At 41.1% G+C, this 18499-nt stretch overlaps 1 long non-coding RNA gene across 1 annotated transcript; it reads left to right on the top strand.

The window, feature by feature from the left end:
- The first annotated feature begins 300 nt into the window (after window positions 1-300).
- On the top strand, window positions 301-7047 carry LOC121724264. The gene is made up of 3 exons (XR_006035173.1): window positions 301-311; window positions 6580-6583; window positions 6960-7047. It is a non-coding gene; the product is annotated as an uncharacterized LOC121724264 (long non-coding RNA).
- Window positions 7048-18499: the final 11452 nt, after the last annotated feature.

The following is an 18499-nucleotide window of genomic DNA, read 5'->3' as shown; positions in this document are numbered from 1 at the left end:
AAACTCAGCGGAGAAAGATATCAGTAGATAGGCCTACTTATGATTTGTATAGTGTTTTGTTCACTTGGATTTTGGAAATGTTACAGAGAAATATGTTAGCCCTTTCTGCCTCCAGATCATATATCATATAGTTGCATCATAGATCCTCCTGTAGAAGTTATCAGACAAAAACGATCACTGGCTAACCCACTTTAAACTACTGTAATGTAACAGCTGGTTATCAATAAGCTGCCACCACCTTTTTTTACCGGTATGGTCCGGTTGTCATCCAAAGTTCCACACAAAACCAGCACAGACAAAAGTTAGTATAAGTAAATCTGTTTATTAATGATAATTCATTTATAAAAATACTAGATTGAAGCCAGTCAGCAGGAGTCCGGGTCTGTTATCAGATAGGCTATACACGGGTTTCCCGTTTACCAACAAAACTAGATGCGCGCGCAGCCTTGAGGCAGAAGACGCTTGGTGGCCGTCCACAACGTTATAAACTTAACCTAAATAGTCGGCTGCTGTAAGCTACAATCGGATTTTTTCATATACCCCTGTTGTCTCAATGATAATAACATCTCATTTCAGACTATATTTCAAAGTTTGACGTTCATTTGGATTATTAATATAACATCGTATTTTGTCATTTTTGGCGAAGACATGCATTCCGTTAGGGATATTGAACATATTTAACATTCTCTAACCATCGTGATTTTGAATTGGTGCAGTTTTCAGCACAAAAACTAATTTTATTCTTTTGCATTGCTCTATGCTGTTCTATGGTGCTTTCTGCCTCTTGGTTGCACACGCATGTTTTCGTGACGTTCCATAGAAATCGATGTATTGTAAGCCACTTAATACCACTACAAATTAGAAACCATAGGCTAATTGAACACACACACACAGGCCAATCATTGCACACACACCCTAGGCCAGTTATTGCACACACCTCAACATGCCCAACAGGGGATAAACACACATAGAAACGCTAGGAGCTGAACTACGTAATAATTAGGCATTCCAAGTGTATCACAGCAATCATTAAATTCATGGCTTAAATAATCAACACATCCTAAAAACATCCCCAAAGAACCACCCGCGATTTTCCAATAGCCTAGCCTACTCAATCATAGTAGTTGTCCCTCCCCTCCCAAAACACACACACTACACACACACATGCACACAATTCATGAAACACGGTTAAAACAATCGCCACTTCCCTTGTCCGGCAGCCTTCGAGACCCTCCCATATGGTTGTACGTTCAGTCCGCGAGCACCGGCGTCCCGGATACCCACAAAATAAGAGTCACAAAAAATATAGTGTCCCACATTGATTCTTGCCTTCCGATTTAGGTCAATAGCATCACTTTAGATGTCCTGTCTGTAATGGTATTTACGTTATGACCACTAGTTGGCGATGTTTGGTTACTAGAGAGATTAAGCTTTACCTAGGAATGGAAGAACAAGTGTAACGAGATAACCATGCAAGGATGTAAATAAAGACACCAACTGAGAAATAACAAAAGTCATTTTATTAAGAACCCATAACATTACATGGTACCAGGAATGAAAGCAATAAAGCCACCAGGGACTCTAAAATTTACCGGCAACCTCGATGTCAAATGGAGGACGTTTAAACAGCAGTTTGAGCTGTACCTTGCAGCTATCGGTGTGTCGGAGAAGGCTAACAAGAGGAAAGTAGCACTGTTACTAACTGTTGCAGGGACCAAAGCAATAGAGGTGTATAACACGTTCACTTTTGACCCTGCTTTAGATCACGAATGCAACGTGAAGGAGAGGTGTTCGACAGCTTCCTCACGGACCTCAAGCTAAAAGCTAGCACCTGTAATTTCAATACATCGACTGACTCATTGATTCGTGATCAAATTGTGTTCAGGGGTCTGTGACAGGAAAGTCAGGGAAAAGCTGTTGGGTGAGGCGGACCTGAATCTAGAGAAGGCAGTGAAAATATGCCAGGCGAGGGAGCTAGTTAAGCAGCACGCTGAAACTTTTGATGTTGCTGACAAAGGACTAGCCCAGCAGCCCGCTCAAATGCATGGTGACGTAGATGCAATTTCTTTCAAAGGAAAGTGGCGCGGGAAGGACAGCAGAGACACAAGGAACAAAGAGAAGAGCAGAGACAAGGAATTCAGAGACAAGGAATTTACCTGCAAATGTTGTGGAGGCCAGCACAAGGCCAGACAGTGTCCAGCATTCGGAAAAACCTGCTCCAGGTGTCATGGACAAAATCACTATGCTAGAATGTGTCTTTCAAGAGAGAAGGAATGCAAAGTTCATGTAGTGAATGAAACAGATGAGGACAGTGATTCACAGAGTGATCCAGAGTTTGTGTACAGAGTTACTGAGGGGAGCAGTGAAATAAAGGAGACGGGCCAGCCAGTCAATGCAGATGAGACTGTGCGGCCAGTCAATGCAGTGCAGACAGATAAATGGGTGGCACCTTTGTTAGTTAATGGGGCAGTGGTGTTGTTCAGACTAGACACAGGGGCAAAAAGCCAACCTAATCAGTGTAAAGGACATTAAAGCACTTAAAGAGAAGCCAAACATACAGAAACGCACTGTCCCACTGAAAACATATAATGGACAGCAAATTGAAACCAAGGGGGTGTGCCGGCTTAAAATGCATGTGAAAGGCAAGACACAAAACCTCATGTTTGTAGTGGTTCCTGATGACCACGAATCGTTGCTTGGAGACAGAGCATGTGAGGACCTGGAGCTGGTCAAGAGAGTCTAAGGTGTCAGACACTAATAGAGCTGCCAACCCTCACAAATTCTATTGGTGTAAGAGCGCGTGGAGCCAATCAAATGAATGAATCTCACTCTCAATGTGTGAGAGTTGGCAGCTCTGCACTAATACAGAAAATGACTCTGTAAATGAGATAGTGCACAGGTTTCCAGAAATGTTCAAGGGCCATGGAACGCTGCCTTTCACATACAAGATCCAACTTAAAAGTGATGCCAAGCCAGTTATACATGCACCGCGGAGAGTACCAGCACCGCTCAGAGGCAGTCTAAAAAAAGAGCTGGACAGAATGATGGATCTGGGAGTAATTCAGCCCATCGAGGAGCCGACAGACTGGGTGAACTCCATCACATGCGTAAAAAAACCCAATGGTGAGTTAAGAGTGTGCCTAGATCTCAATGACAACATTAAACGAGAGCATTACCAGATACCAAAAAGGGAAGAGATCACAAGTGAAATGGCAGGGGCGAGATATTTTAGCAAACTAGATGCATCTCATGGTTTCTGGCAACTGAAACTGGACTCTGAGAGTAGCAAGTACTGCACATTCAACCCACCTTTTGGGAGATACAGCTTTCTTAGATTACCATTTGGAATAAAATCGGCCCCCGAAATTTTTCATAGAGCGATGGAAGCAATCGTAGAGGGCACCCGTGTGTACCTCGATGATATAATAATATGGGGCTCAACACTAGCAGTACATAATGAAAGGCTGCTGAAGCTCCTGAAAAGGATTCAGTTGAAACTGAACGAAAGCAAATGTCAGTTCGGGGTCACAGAGATCACTTTCTTAGGTGACAAGCTGTCCGGAGAAGGAGTAGAGCCGGACCACTCCAAGGTTATTCTTAACATGCCTGCTCCTATTGACAAGAAGGGGGTACTGCGAGCTATGGGAATGGTGAACTTTTTAGGGAAGTTTATTCCAAATCCATCCGCAAAAACAGTGGCAATCAGAGGCCTGCTGCAAAAAGACAGAGGGTTTGAGTGGACTGACAGACACAACAAAGAATGGGAAACGCTCAAAGAGACACTTACCAGAGAACCAGTGCTTACCTTCTTTGATCCCTCTCGTAAAACAAAAGTCTCCACAGATGCATCTAAAGACGGATTGGGCGCAGTGCTGCTCCAGGCTGACAACGACGGCCACTGGAGACCAGTGGCGTATGCATCAAGATCAATCACGGAGACGGAAACGAGGTATGCCCAAATTGAGAAAGAGACTCTAGGGTTAGTGTTTGGATGCGAGAAGTTTCATGGATACATATATGGGCTGCCTACTTTCACATCAGAAACAGATCACCAACCACTCATCTCTATCTACAAAAAGAACCTGAATGACATGTCTCCCAGGATTCAACGTATGATGATGAGGTTACAAAGATATGATATGGATCTAATCTACACGCCAGGAAAATACATAGTCCTGTCTGATGCACTGCCTCGAGCACCTGCACCACCCCAAGCAGCTGCACAATCAATAAAGGCACAAACAAAATCGTCAAAAGAGCTTAAAAGGCATGTAAACTTAATTGTCTCTTCTCTTCCAGTGTCAGACATGGTGCTCAAGAAGATTGCACAGGAAACTGAACAAGATGAGACACTGCAGGCAGTGGCAGAAAAACTAAAAAAGGGTGGACAAAAGGCACACTCCCACAATACTATTCCATCAGGGCAGAACTGAGTGTGGCAAACGGCCTACTGCTGAGACAAAATCGGATCATCATCCCATCATCTATGCGGAAAGATATCCTCAACAGAATCCATAAGGGGCACCTTGGCATAGAAAAATGCAGAGCAAGAGCACGGGAAGCGGTCTACTGGCCAGGTATAAACAGAGACATCGAGACCCTGATTAGTAAGTGTGATACATGCCAAAGACACAGATACAAGCAAGCCAAAGAGCCAATGCTGATCCCAGAAATGCCGACTGAGCCATGGCAAAAAGTTGGAACAGATCTCTTTCATGTAAATGTACAAGACTTCCTCTTAGTGATTGATTATCACTCAAACTATCCTGAAATAGCACAACTGAACAGCACATCTGCCAGTGCTGTTATAACTCGCATGAAAAGCATATTTGCCAGACATGGCATTCCCCAGGTAGTCCAAAGTGACAATGGTCCGCAGTACAGCAGCCAAGAGTTTCAAATGTTTGCAGAGGAGTACGGGTTCCAACACACTACATCGAGCCCTCTCTATCCAAAGGCGAATGGTAAGGCAGAGAAAGGAGTGGAAATCATAAAAAGACTTCTAAAAAAGGCTGCAGAGACAAAATCAGACCCTTACCTTGCACTGTTGACCTATCGGTCTTCTCCTCTGGGATGTGGAGCATCACCCTCGGAGCTCCTCATGCACCGAAAACTGCGCAACACACTTCCACACATGCCAAGAAAGAAGAAAAACAGAGTACTCACACAAAAGCACATGCAGCTGAAGTGGGCACAGAAGAAGCACCATGACAAGACGGCCAGGAGTCTCAAACCTCTCTCAGAACACGACGTGGTCAGAATCAAAGAGCCCCACACATGGAACCGAAAAGCAGTGGTGCTAAAAGAGGTGGGGCCGAGGTCGTACACAGTCAGAACGGAGGATGGACAGGTATTCCAGAGGAACCGCAAATGCCTGCTCAGGACTCAAGAGACATTTCAAAAGCAGTCACACGCAGAAGTGACGAACCCTCCTGACGCACACCAGGTTGTGCAGCCCACAGAGCATCAGACACCAACATCAGAGACAGGGACACCTGTCTGCCGTAAGTCTAGCAGAGCTAGAAGATCAAGAGTGATGATGGACTTGTGAGAGTATTTGTGGTTTACATATCTGAGTGTTGCTTAACCTGAAAATGGTCTTAGAGTAAAGGTAAAAACAACCTACCGTTACTTACCTTGGTTTCCTGAAATAAGAGAATATCCTGTGTATAGCTACTGTTGCATATCTGTTACTTATCTTATTACCTACCGTTCATTACCACCGTTACCTGAAAGAGAAATAGTACAGTTAATTTACACAGTTCAGTCAATTAAGGTTACTTTCTAAAACCTGTTATCTGAAAGAAGGGATTAATTGTTTACCTTGTTTACCTTTAAGAAAAGCTTCAGGTGTGGTAGCCTTTACTGTGTTTAATGGGTTTAGGTGTGGCTTCCAAGTCTAGTCTTAATATGGCCTTGGGCCTATTATTATTTGTTTTGTTTTATTAACCTCAGAGAAAGGAGGATGTAATGGTATTTACGTTATGACCACTAGTTGGCGATGTTTGGTTACTAGAGAGATTAAGCTTTACCTAGGAATGGAAGAACAATTGTAACGAGATAACCATGCAAGGATGTAAATAAAGACACCAACTGAGAAATAACAAAAGTCATTTTATTAAGAACCCATAACATTACACTGTCCATATAGCAACTAACTATGTCCACGCTAACACCTCATCTCTGCCCGTCTTCAGTCGTCTGCCCTCTCCTTTTCTTTCCCACCAAGCACCGTGTACTGTTTTTAAACTTCATCCTCTACAGGTGTCTCTCATCGCTCAATCAATACACGTTCCTACCCACGTGAGCAGGCAATCAATTACATCATTACGTTCATCACACTACTTTAGCAAAGTCCTTGGCTGCAGGTTGTGAGCAACAGGCAAACGCAAGATACAATTGCAGTCCAGTGAGATGCAACTTTATTCTCTGCGATCATGGCAACGTTGTCGTTGGTGGAACAAATATTAGTTCGCCGACCTTGACTCAGGCGACTTGAAAGCTTGTCCCCTTCAGCGGTGACGTGTGCCGATGTATGAACAAGACAGTTAGGCTATAAATAAATATCGGCCCAGATAGCAAGGTGACATTGATATGATGTTGATTTTCCATCCAAATCATCATTTTGGTTGAGATTGAAATCTCAATGGTAAATAGACATTGAATCAGCATTATAATCCTGACAAAAACCCGACAGTGCATGAATATCGATAAGAGAGATAGCGAAACAACATTGGTTTATAGTTTATGTTGCCATAATCGATAGAGCATCGATACATAGTTTACTAAAAGATATTGAAAAGTCATGGATTTGTGGTTGACTGGGAAATCTTAACTTGGTGATTGAAAAGTAGTGGATTTATAGTTGACCGCGTGACGACGTTTGAACTGTCCATCAGGAGATCATTTTCAGCAACACTTCAGTACCTAGATTTGGATTCAGTGTGTAAAGTGCAAAGTGTATTGATTCCCAAAGTTCAGTTCCTTGAACGTGTGTGTGTGTATATCGATTCCCAAAGTTCAGTTCTTTGAATGTGTGCGAATATGACTACTGTGTTGAGTCAACAGTGTGGAAAATCTTATCTTGTGTTCGATGAACGAATGAACAAATCTTGGGTTTCTCTGAGACAAATCGTACGGTTGGCCACACCGCATCCACGATCGTTCTCAGTCTCACTGGGCTGGGCTCGCCATCCGGGATCCAAATCTGATTCAGTTTCAGTTTTGAGTACAGTTCAGCACCCTCCCGTTTTGTTATTTCTCCCGGAAAACTCCCGTAATTTGCATGGCCATCAAACTTCATTTTAAAATCATTGATCCATTCAGGTTGCCAGATTGTGTATGAAATACACCCTACACATACACGATCACTTAGTTTCAATTTCAACCGTTTTGTCATAGGCTAAAACCTGGCAACCCAAAACCCAAATAAGGAAGCGGGTGCTGACTGCGCAGCCTCGTCCAAGCGGCAACATAGAGCATCACAGTCCCGCCCACAGGAGTTTCCGGAAGTAAGAATTCAATGCAATTTCTCCATTGACAATTCGGGTATAAGCCATAAAAACTTAACTGCACATGGTAGACTCAAAACCAGCTACGGCTGTACTAAGCGATTGTGTATGCTCATATAGACGCCAAAAGTTCACGGGGCACTAACCTCGTTTTGAGATAAATGTCTTTTATTCGCGATGTCTTGGATAAGTACTTCATTACCCACAATCCTGAACAATCCCACAGTGATGCCTCTGATTGGTGGAAAGGGAGTTAAGGTCATAGTTTAACCTTTAAACTTTATCAGCGAAAATTATTGACAAAGATCTTAATGTGAATAAAAACTTTCTAGACGAACATTGGTACTTGTATCAACAAGGATTGTGGTTTATATATCACACAAACTTAGTCAGGGCCAATACACCATCAAATAGAACACTGTAAATGCTAGTTTGAACACTTAACTATTCAGGTAGCCGATAGGCTAGCTAATCATTAGCCTTTCAGACATTAGAATGTCATTATAATGCTGCTAACATTAGCTTACATGCTGCAACACAGGTATGAAATATATTGTTTTAGTGACCTTGTTGTTTCTGTGAACATGAATTGTTGTTTATATGAAACATCAACTTAGTCGAGGCATAAAAAGCCCTGTATATCCCCATTAAGTACTTAAACCTTTGAACTAGCTAGCTAGCTGATAGCACAAGCTGGATGCTACCACCGGCTAGACACTGCAGTAAAATGGTTAACGTTAGCAAACCGTCCATGCCCCCATGAATATTTCACTGTTTCAAGGACGAAATCAAGAGTGTCCGAGGGGGTGAAAAACACTTTAAATCGGGTCACATTATTGACTATTGTGTGTCGAGGGTCAGCTTGTGGGTTTTGTAAGGGCCAGCATGAGGGACAAGACCTACGAAGTTGTGTGGTGAGTTTTGCAGGGAGGTTGGTAATGCTAGTTAACATTAGCTAGGCTACTGTAGCCTTCATACTGTACGAGCCATATCATCAATCATTAACCTAGAAATACTTCTTCGTACATTTAATGAACATTTTGTGTAATAATTCACAGCCAGTTAATAAACTGAATATGGTGGTCCAAGAGCAGACCATGCACCTGTCCATGCATCAGGATGGCAGTCAGATACGAAGCACTGTACAATGTTGCTAACGTTAACGTTAACCGCTTTCACACACACACACGATATAAAATACACAATGGTAAATATAACATTCAATACCAAAAAACTATTATTTACACGATTACTCCTGAAATAACTGAGTAACTATATAAAAATCATTGTTTGGAGGAAAGGGTTCGCGTGCTGTCATCGGCTGGAAATGATTTCGCGCTGGTTCGTGCTGCTTATATATTTTTCAATGAGGCGCGGTGGTTTATGGGATGAGTAGTTCCTTCGCTCGGAAATGAAAATATGTACACAGTCTTGTACCTTTGGTTTTTTTTGGACTTTCTCTTCATTTTTTCACTCGAAATTATATGTTGTATGCTTATGAGTTACGCCGTAGCTGATTAGCCTAAGACATGCTCTAAAACTCTTTAGATACGGATTTTTCCAAAACGTCAATGGGAGAAATTAATGGGAAATTTACTTCCGGAAACTAAGCTCTCTCAGAGGAGGGGCGGGGCTGTGATACTCTATTCTAATTTGAACAATGAAGCCTACCCGGAAATGCGAAAAATTGCAATACATCGAAAATCCGCTAGCGGCAGCAGGTCCCAAAAGGGAGAAAATGTCCATAGACCCCCATGTTAAAATGTCCGTTTTCACAGCATAAATTCATGCTTTTACAGGTTGGTCCCATGGACTTTTATTGTATTTGTTGGTAGTTCCCGAGTGCCTGACAACTGTGAGGGGGGGTGAATTTTTTTCTAACTCGTTAGTTTAGATCGCATTTAGATATTAAATGTATGAATAATTAAAGGCGTGATCAACTTGATTGATGGCTGGCGTCGAAGCAGCAGACGACGTCACTAGCTGAGTGGAGGAAACTCCGAAATAGAGCTGCACAGTCCCGCCCACAGCCGATACCGGATGTAAAAATTCAATGCAATTTCTCCATTGACAATTGCGGTATAAGCCATAAAAACTGCACGTGGTAGACTTAAAACCAGCTACGGCTGTACTAAGCGATTGTATATGCTCCTATAGACACCAAGAGTTCATGGGGCACTAACCTTGTTTTGAGATAAATGCCTTTTATTCGCGATCTCTTGGATAAGTACTTCATTACCCACGATCCTGAACAATCCCACAGTGATGCCTCTGATTGGTGGAAAGGCCGTTATGGTCATAGTTTGAAACTTTCTCAGCAAAAAATATTGACAAAGATGGCGGAGCTACGGAAGCGTATTGCATTCATGACAAATAAAATAAAAATGCACCCTTTTTGTCTGAATTAATGACTTGGCACATCCTGTTTTTTCTGAATTGTTTAGTTAACTATCTCATCAATACAGAAAAACAGCCCTGTTTCTCTGAATTAACGAGTTATTCTGATTTTCTGAATTAACAAGAAAATTATCTTTGTTTCCTTTGTTCTATCCACGTGGCTATGCTAGCAGTAAAAGGGTTTCCTTGCGTTTGCGACATAGGCAGCCATTCGCTGGCAACACACGTGGCGCGCACACAGACTAGGCTTTCATTAACATACAACTTTTTAAGCTTCTTCGTGCATGCATGCAACATACCCTAACATTAACATTCTCCATGAAATTCCAAAGTACCAGCAAACGGCGAAAAACAACCGCCAGTTCATCTTACATAGACTAATATTGCCAATGTCCCATTATGCTAGCAGCTACAGTTAAAGTAGCATGAAAGTCAATTTCCTTATCACACTTAACGTTAACATTTGAGATAGCAAACTTAGCATTTCGTTAGCTGCAAAGTTAACTTTTTTGAAGGAAATAAAACTTGTAGGCAAACATTATCCAACTATGGACAATATTTAGCTCTATACTTTATTTATTAATTTTCCAACCAACTAACGGTCTCACCTTTATAGCTAGTGTTGGTTTAATGGTAGGTTAGACTAACTTGGTTAAAAAAAAGCCCGGGGAAAAAAGACATCAAGGCTTAACATTGCAACAGTTGTATACTGTAAGAAAACTGCTAAGAGATATGCTGTCTAATATAACATGATTAAAAGGTTGATAAACTTACCTTTCAGTAGGCTAACTCGATCCTCAATTTCCTCCGATTTTCTCTCAGTGATACGATATCCGGTACGATAAGACCACGCTTCAAACACTTCTTCTACTACTGCGTGTTTTTTTAAGGACGCATTACAGCCACCTGCTGCTCTGGAGTATGTCTGAACATGAAATTTTCACTTTCAATCAACGTGAGAAAAATGACTAGATCCAGCATTCAAAATTAACTCTTCAAATCTACTTAATTAAAACATGTTTGCAAACGGAATGTAAAACAATCGTGTTGCATATACCAGATTTATTAGTGTCAAATCAAAGACCCCCTATTTCCATTTTTTTCAGTGTAAGGATTTGATGGTCAAATATGCCATAAATACCACTGATTACACCATTTAACAATATAGGTACATGTGCTTAAACTTGCACACAAGGTAATTTCTCCATATTTTATTGTTATTTTGTATTTTTTATGCGTTTTATGAGTAAATTATCATTACCGCAATGTGTCCTGGCTCAAATCCCAAGTGTTTGATCATTAAGGAAATCTTTATCTTTTACTTTAAAATAAAATAAAGTTCTACATATATTGTTTTAAGTTCAATGCTTCATCAAAATGTGTGTTTCAATAACATTAATATTATAACGATTATAATATTTAAAAAAAATGTTTTGTCATCAGTCATAGTTTTCATTACCGCAATACTTTTGAGTACTGCAATAAAAAGCTGTAGGAATGTCAACATGAAATGGAATTTCCCATCATGCATCAGTAATAACAGAAGATCAAAGATGGCGTCAAGGTAAGTATGTCTCCTTTTGACTTTATGTTGAAATTCCATGATTTGTCTAAACACAACACTAATGATTCTCATTACCGAAATTAGTAACAGTTTTGTTATAAAAACGATTTTCTTAATTCAATTTTGTTTAGTAATAAGGTAATAAAACACACAATTTCATGGAGGTATTTTTTTAGCTAGATCATGCTAGCTAAAATTAGCATTTTTGTGTTAGGTCGTCTCATTACCGCAATGCACTTTATCATTACCGCAATAGTTAAAGCCAATTTCGGTGATGAAAATTTCAATTTCGGTAATGAAAATATTAAAGGATTTTGCATTTTTCAACGTTGTTCATGACATTAATTATTTTTAATAAAAGACAACCTCAATGTTTTGGAGGGATATTAATGAGATCAATATCATAAAAGTTTTTGGGTTGTTACACTGCACTTAATGAAGTAGATACATTGTATCAGAGACCCTGTTACCCTTTTTCCCCCTTTGAATCTCATGAAAGTTGCTATGGTCATATCATAGTAATGAGTGGCCTACATCACATGTAGATTACTGCCATAGACTTAAAAGTGCATAAAAGAAAGCTGCAGTAAAGGAACGTTTGAGGAAGCACAGAGAAAAGATATACACCAACCCAGAACTTTTAGAGGAATACAGAAGGAAGGAAAGAGAGAGGTGATGGATAAGGGTTAAATGGTTTAGGTGTTCTCAGTCAACGAGTAGTTTTAGAAAATCAGTGAGCAATTTACTCAAGTGTCTCATAATGCCAAAACCTTAGGCCTTAGGCATGGGTTTTCAATTAACTGAACCCAGCAAAGATAGGAATTGTGGTAACACTTTACTTGACGTGTGAGTTTATAACACATTCATAGTAGCTGTCATAAACTGCACATAAAGCATTCATGACTGTTTCATGAGAAATGACTACATTCATACCAAACCTTTCATGAATGTGGAAGACAGAATGACGACAACTTGTCAAAATAAAAGTCCAACAATCGCAAAGCAGCATTGCCGTTTTTGTTCCAAACCTCTTACCTGATCACGGCACATCTGAGTCAATGGGCTGCTACTCCAGTGCCAAAAGGAACATGGTCAAGTAAATATTTGTTTCATAAAAATGTTTTTGTTTTATGATGTAACCTTTGCAGATGATTTCTCATCTTTTGCTACTGGGATTGTCCAACCATTCCAGGATATACAAATACGAGTCAGCTGAATGTAGGCTAGTTTACCTCCCAGTGTTAAACTCAGTGTTTATGAATACTTCACAACTTGTAAAGTAAAGTGACATTCGAGGTAGACTTCATAAGATATTCATGAAATATTTACAAAGGCTGGAAATATTAAATTAATGGTATCCTTTATGAAATATTGGAGGCAAAACCTGAGTTTTTAAAAACCTGAGTTTAACACTGGGAGGTAAACTAACCTATAGTACATTCAGCTGACACGTATTTGTGTAACCTGGATACCATTAATTTAATCTCTCGATTGTTGGACTTTATTTTGACAAGTTGTCATCGTTCTATCCATCATTCATGAAAGGTTTGGTATGAATGTTCAGTCATGTCTCATGAAAGTCATGAATGCTTTATGTGCAGTTTATAACAGATGCTAAGAATGTGTTATGAACTCACCCGTCAAGTAAACTGTTACCGGAATGGTTATATTAGTCCAGCACATTGTAATTCATTAAAATGCACACTTTTATGCTTCCTCCAGATTTCCTATGGCCAATATGAAGTTGACTGCTATTGGAGAGAACAAGTTTTACAATCTAACTGTGAAGTTCCCAGGTGATAAAGTGTGGTACTTCCAAGATGGTATCAAGGCCATCGTCCCCGACCCGCTACCAATCACATCTGCTATGCATTTCTGTGTCTTGCCAGAAATTTGGAAAAAACACAACAAGAAAAGTCCTTTTAAAATATGAAGAAACTGTCACTTTACTTGCCATAGTCTGTTACACAGTTATAGGATAGGCCTCTCCCTATTTCCCAAGCTCGGTGGTACAATGTTTTGATGTTGGTTTGTTGATTTGTTCTATGAAATTAGTGTGACATAATGTTTGTGTAAGTAAAAGGTGCTCTAAGCCATGCTGGGTAACTTCACTTCTGTTGACTTTCAAACAAAACAGAGAGCTAGCTCGCTACTTCCTCCCCTTCCCTCCCGTGCTGCTCCTGTGCAATTGAAACTCTCCTAAACGCTAATCTCATCTCGTCTCGTCTCGTTTGCTGGAACAGTTTATGTTTTTATGGGCTAGGTTTGCCCAGGTAGTTTTATGCCGTTTGTGGAGCCTGGGCTGTCCACAGAGATCACTTTTTTTTTTACAGTGTATTCAGTACACAGACAGCTAGCGGTTGGTTAGGTGATGCTTGCAGTAAGTGACAATGTTTTAGCCTAAAAACACAGTGTGGCATCGCTTAGAGCAGCGGTCCCCAACCACCGGGCCGCAGCCCGGTACCGGGCCGTGGGTCATTCCTAACCGGGCCGTAGCCTACGACATGAGTTTAAAAAAAAATACATGCAAACTAAACTAAATTTAATTCGCAATAATGGCACGTTTTTAGATGGCATAGGCCTATATGCAGTTGTTTGATTGCACGCATGTTTGCATTTTGCAAGGTCTATTTTCTTACGTCTGTCTGTCCCGCCTTCAACACTTTACATATTGCCTTCAGCGCTGCGCAGCCTCAGGTCAGCTCACTTCACTTGATCAGTTCTTGGCGAACGGTAGTGTCACACGAAGTTAGCTAAACTGCTATAATGAGCAACAAAAAACAAGCAACTGGCCAGAGTGTTTGAGTTGCGAGAGCCGCTGCAGAGATTTTTTTACAGAAAAAAAGTCACCGTTAGCTGCACATTTTAGTGATGAGGACTGGGTGTCAAAACTCGCTTACCAGTTACCTGTGTGGCATATTCGGGTTGCTTAATGACCTCAACCTGTCACTCCAGGGGAGAATGACGACTGTCTTTAAACTGGCAGATAAAGTCACTGTATTTAAAGCCAAGCTTGATTTGTGGGGACGAATGGGAACGCGGTGTATTTGATATGTTCCAAACAGTAGTGGGGGTTTTGGGAGAGACTAAGGCAGGGCCCTTTCTCTCGCAGCTGGTGCGCGATCACCTTGTTGCGCTTTCAAATGAGTTTGAGTGTTAGGCTACTTTCCATCCTCCAAAGATCCACGGCAAACCAATGAGTGTGTCCGCAACCCATTTGTCAATATCCAGAATAGTCCTACCTTGTCAGCGCAGGAGGAAGAGCAGTTGATCGAAATTGCAAATGACGGTGGTCTTAAGAGTGTGTATGAGGAAACCTCTCTGGCGGGTTTTTGGATCAAAACCAAAGCAGAATATCCCGAGATAGCCGTACAAGCGCTGAAAACGTTGCTACCATTTTCCACCATGTATCTATGCGAGACCGGGTTTTCTGCAATGACTGCAACTAAGACCAAATTGCGCAATCGACTGGACATTTCAAACACACTGAGGGTGTCACTGTCTTCCATCACCCCCAGATGGAACATTCTTGTTGCAGGGAAACAAGCACAGGACTCCCACTGATTATATTCGTAATGCACGTTCCCATTAGTTCCCATATTTTGTTAAGCATGTTCACACTTGATAGATGTAGCTTTAAGTTGTTCAATTTTCATTGTTCATAGGCCTATTGTTAAATTTGTACTTCTTCAAGTTCACGTTTTTCACATTTTTAGAGTTCGTTATTATTGGTATTAATTATTATTATATTGGTATTAATGTTAATGATCCATTTTAAAAAATACATAAAGAATTATATTTCATGTAATGATCTATTGCGGTAATGAGAAGTATTGATGGACTTAGTCTTGAAAACATGAATAAATATATATTAAAAAGCCTAATATTGTGAGAAAAGTAATATTTACAACACCTTTACACTTTAATTCAAATGTCTCAAAAGGAATTGTATTCATACACATCTTTTGAAAAATTCTAGGTCAGAAATCTTTCAGTTGACGGTTTCGTGAGAATCACCCGTATATATATCTATGCTTCGGCACATTGTATCGGAGCGCATATCAAAGTTGTAAGGTCACGTGACTAATGACGTACGAAGCTTCGGGCGTCACTGAAAAGTTTAAATGGGACATTTGACACAGGGGCACCGGTGCTTGTATCAAATCCCTAAAGCGTTACGGGTTCGATAAACCTTTAAAGTCCCCAACACATATGTTTTGTTGCACAAGCACCCTTCTAAAATTGTAGCCCTACACAAGCACTTCACAATCCCCACTGTACACAATGCCCCATGTTTTCACAACCCCCACTGTTCACAATGCCCTTTATATGTTTTTTGTTATCTGATACTGCTGTGGTCATCTGCAGCAAGCACGTTATTTTGCAAAACATCAAATGAAGTCTTAAACACAACCACTATAGAGAAGCATGCAATATCAAATAATGCATGGCAATTATGAACATGGCGAGATTTGAACCCTGGGCGCGCGTGCGGTATACGAACACGCTACCACCCTCCCAAGGCCATTTTGAGATTTTGTCAGAAACATAGCATTATTTAAAACCAAGCACATTACATTTTCAATTCGAATCATTAGAAGCATATCAAAACTATAATGTTTATACCAATTACTGTAGGCCTAATAGTTTTAACTCAAAAGGGAACAGAACACGTTGTCTCTCCGCTCTGTTTTACCAGTGTCAGAGAAGGGCCATTTGGTCGGCATGTGGCTTCGTCTGTGATTGTTTAATCGCTAATGAGAGCCGCCGTTATGTCTGCTAACCACCAGATGTCACTGTTTTGTATTCGATGCTTTGACACTTCGAAACACTTACAATACAATCAGGAACAACCTTCCAAAGCCTAGTGGGGCTTCATTCGCCCAACCCTAGCTGCCACTGAGGATATGAGATGGATAACGTTAATTACAAAACAATAAAGGCAAAGATACATTTTTGTCAGTATGAGTTGCTGAACCTGTAAACTGCTAAGTTACTCTACGTGAGTTGGTGAACCTGTAACGTTAAATTACTCTACGTTATTTGACCGTAACTTCAGCAAGGGAGGGATAGCTATTAGTTTATTTTACCTAGAAGCTAGAATCTGCAAACTCAACTCTTCATTCTCAACTTTTCAACCGTTCACCCAAATATAACCTTTCAGCATACAACATTAAAAAGTGTCTGAACATGGCATTAAGAAACATACATGAACTTCACGTTAGCAGATCAAACTTACCAGCAATGTTACAGCAACGTCCGTGCCAGTCCATCTTGTATGTCTAACATTAGCTGAGGCTGCTCAGCTGACGAAGAGGCGGGTTCACCGGCTTGCTCAGTCTCATACAAAGCCCCGCCCTTTTACCCATATATGGATTGGCTAGGAGGTAGGCGGGGTTAGGATTTCCCAAGGTTTTCCAAGATGGCGCCGCCCATACCCCCCATAAACGGCTTCATAACAGTTCTTCAGAAAATCTATGGGTGACATCACAGACGCTTTGTCCATATTTTTTACAGTCTATGGTCTCGTCGTAAGCAAGCGGGCTAGTTGAATGGCCTACTCCAGAACTAGCTGTTGTGAAATTGTTGTGAATTTAATTGATTAACACATCACATAAAGTGTTATTGAGTGTTGTTGATACACTGAACTTGTGCCCTCGGAACCAAATCTGACAGCTTTGGAGTTTTGGAAGTAGGCTGCAGGCAGGCAGCTGGTGGATACATAACTGGCATGCATAGTGTTGACAGGTATGCCCTAAACTGCACCCTGGCCATTACTACTACACCCTGACACCCCAGCCATTACTATTGGACATGCCCAGAGGACTCGAAGACTGCAAACTAAGTCACACCCTGACTCTGGTGGCCACTGGACTCATGTTAACTCCACACATGTTAATTCCATTCATGCTAACTCCACTCATGTTAACTCCACACGTTAACTCCACTCGTGTTAACTCCACTCATGTTAACTCCACACGTTAACTCCACTCATGTTATCTCCACTCGTGTTAACTCCACATGTTAACTCCACTCGTGTTAACTCCACATATTAACTCCACACGTTAACTCCACTCATGTTAACTCCACTCATGTTAACTCCACACATTAACTCCACTCATGTTAACTCCACTCATGTTATCTCCACACATGTTAACTCCACACGTTAACTCCACATGTTAACTCCACTCATGTTAACTCCACATGTTAACTCCACACGTTAACTCCACTCATGTTAACTCATGTTAACTCCACACGTTAACTCCACTCATGTTAACTCCACTCATGTTAACTCCACTCGTGTTAACTACACACGTGTTAACTCCACATGTTAACTCCACTCATGTTAACTCCAATCATGTTAACTCCACTCATGTTAACTCCACATGTTAACTCCACACGTTAACTCCACTCATGTTAACTCCACTCATGTTAACTCCACACATGTTAACTCCACACGTTAACTCCACTCATGTTAACTCCACACGTTAACTCCACTCATGTTAACTCCACACGTTAACTCCACTCATGTTAACTCCACTCATGTTAACTCTACATGTTAACTCCACTCATGTTAACTCCACACGTTAACTCCACTCATGTTAACTCTACATGTTAACTCCACACATGTTAACTCCACATGTTAACTCCACACATGTTAACTCCACTCATGTTAACTCCACACAAGTGGCGCCTCTGTCACACACACAGTAGCTATGCCTGTAACTCCAGAACAACATTGTAAAGTTGGAGTGTGTCGCCCCGGCGTCTGCGGTACCAAGTTAATGGCGTCTGGCGCTTTGTGTGTCATCTGACGTAGTCTGTGCCGTCCGGTCTGGCCTGAGCAGAGGCCTGGCTCGCACTCTGCTGTGTGAGACGCCACTAAAGGCCGAAGAGGAGGGATCGCTCCCTCTGTCTCTGTAGTAACGCAGTTCCAGAATAGAACAATAGTGACCCTCAGCTCCCTATAATGGCCCAGTGCTCACCATTGCATCACATTTTTAAAAAAGACTTTTGGCATGAGATG

The sequence above is a fragment of the Alosa sapidissima genome, chromosome 11 (genome assembly GCF_018492685.1).
Source record: "Alosa sapidissima isolate fAloSap1 chromosome 11, fAloSap1.pri, whole genome shotgun sequence".
Classification (NCBI taxonomy): Eukaryota; Metazoa; Chordata; class Actinopteri; order Clupeiformes; family Clupeidae; genus Alosa; species Alosa sapidissima.
This window is presented reverse-complemented; position numbering and strand designations above follow the sequence as displayed.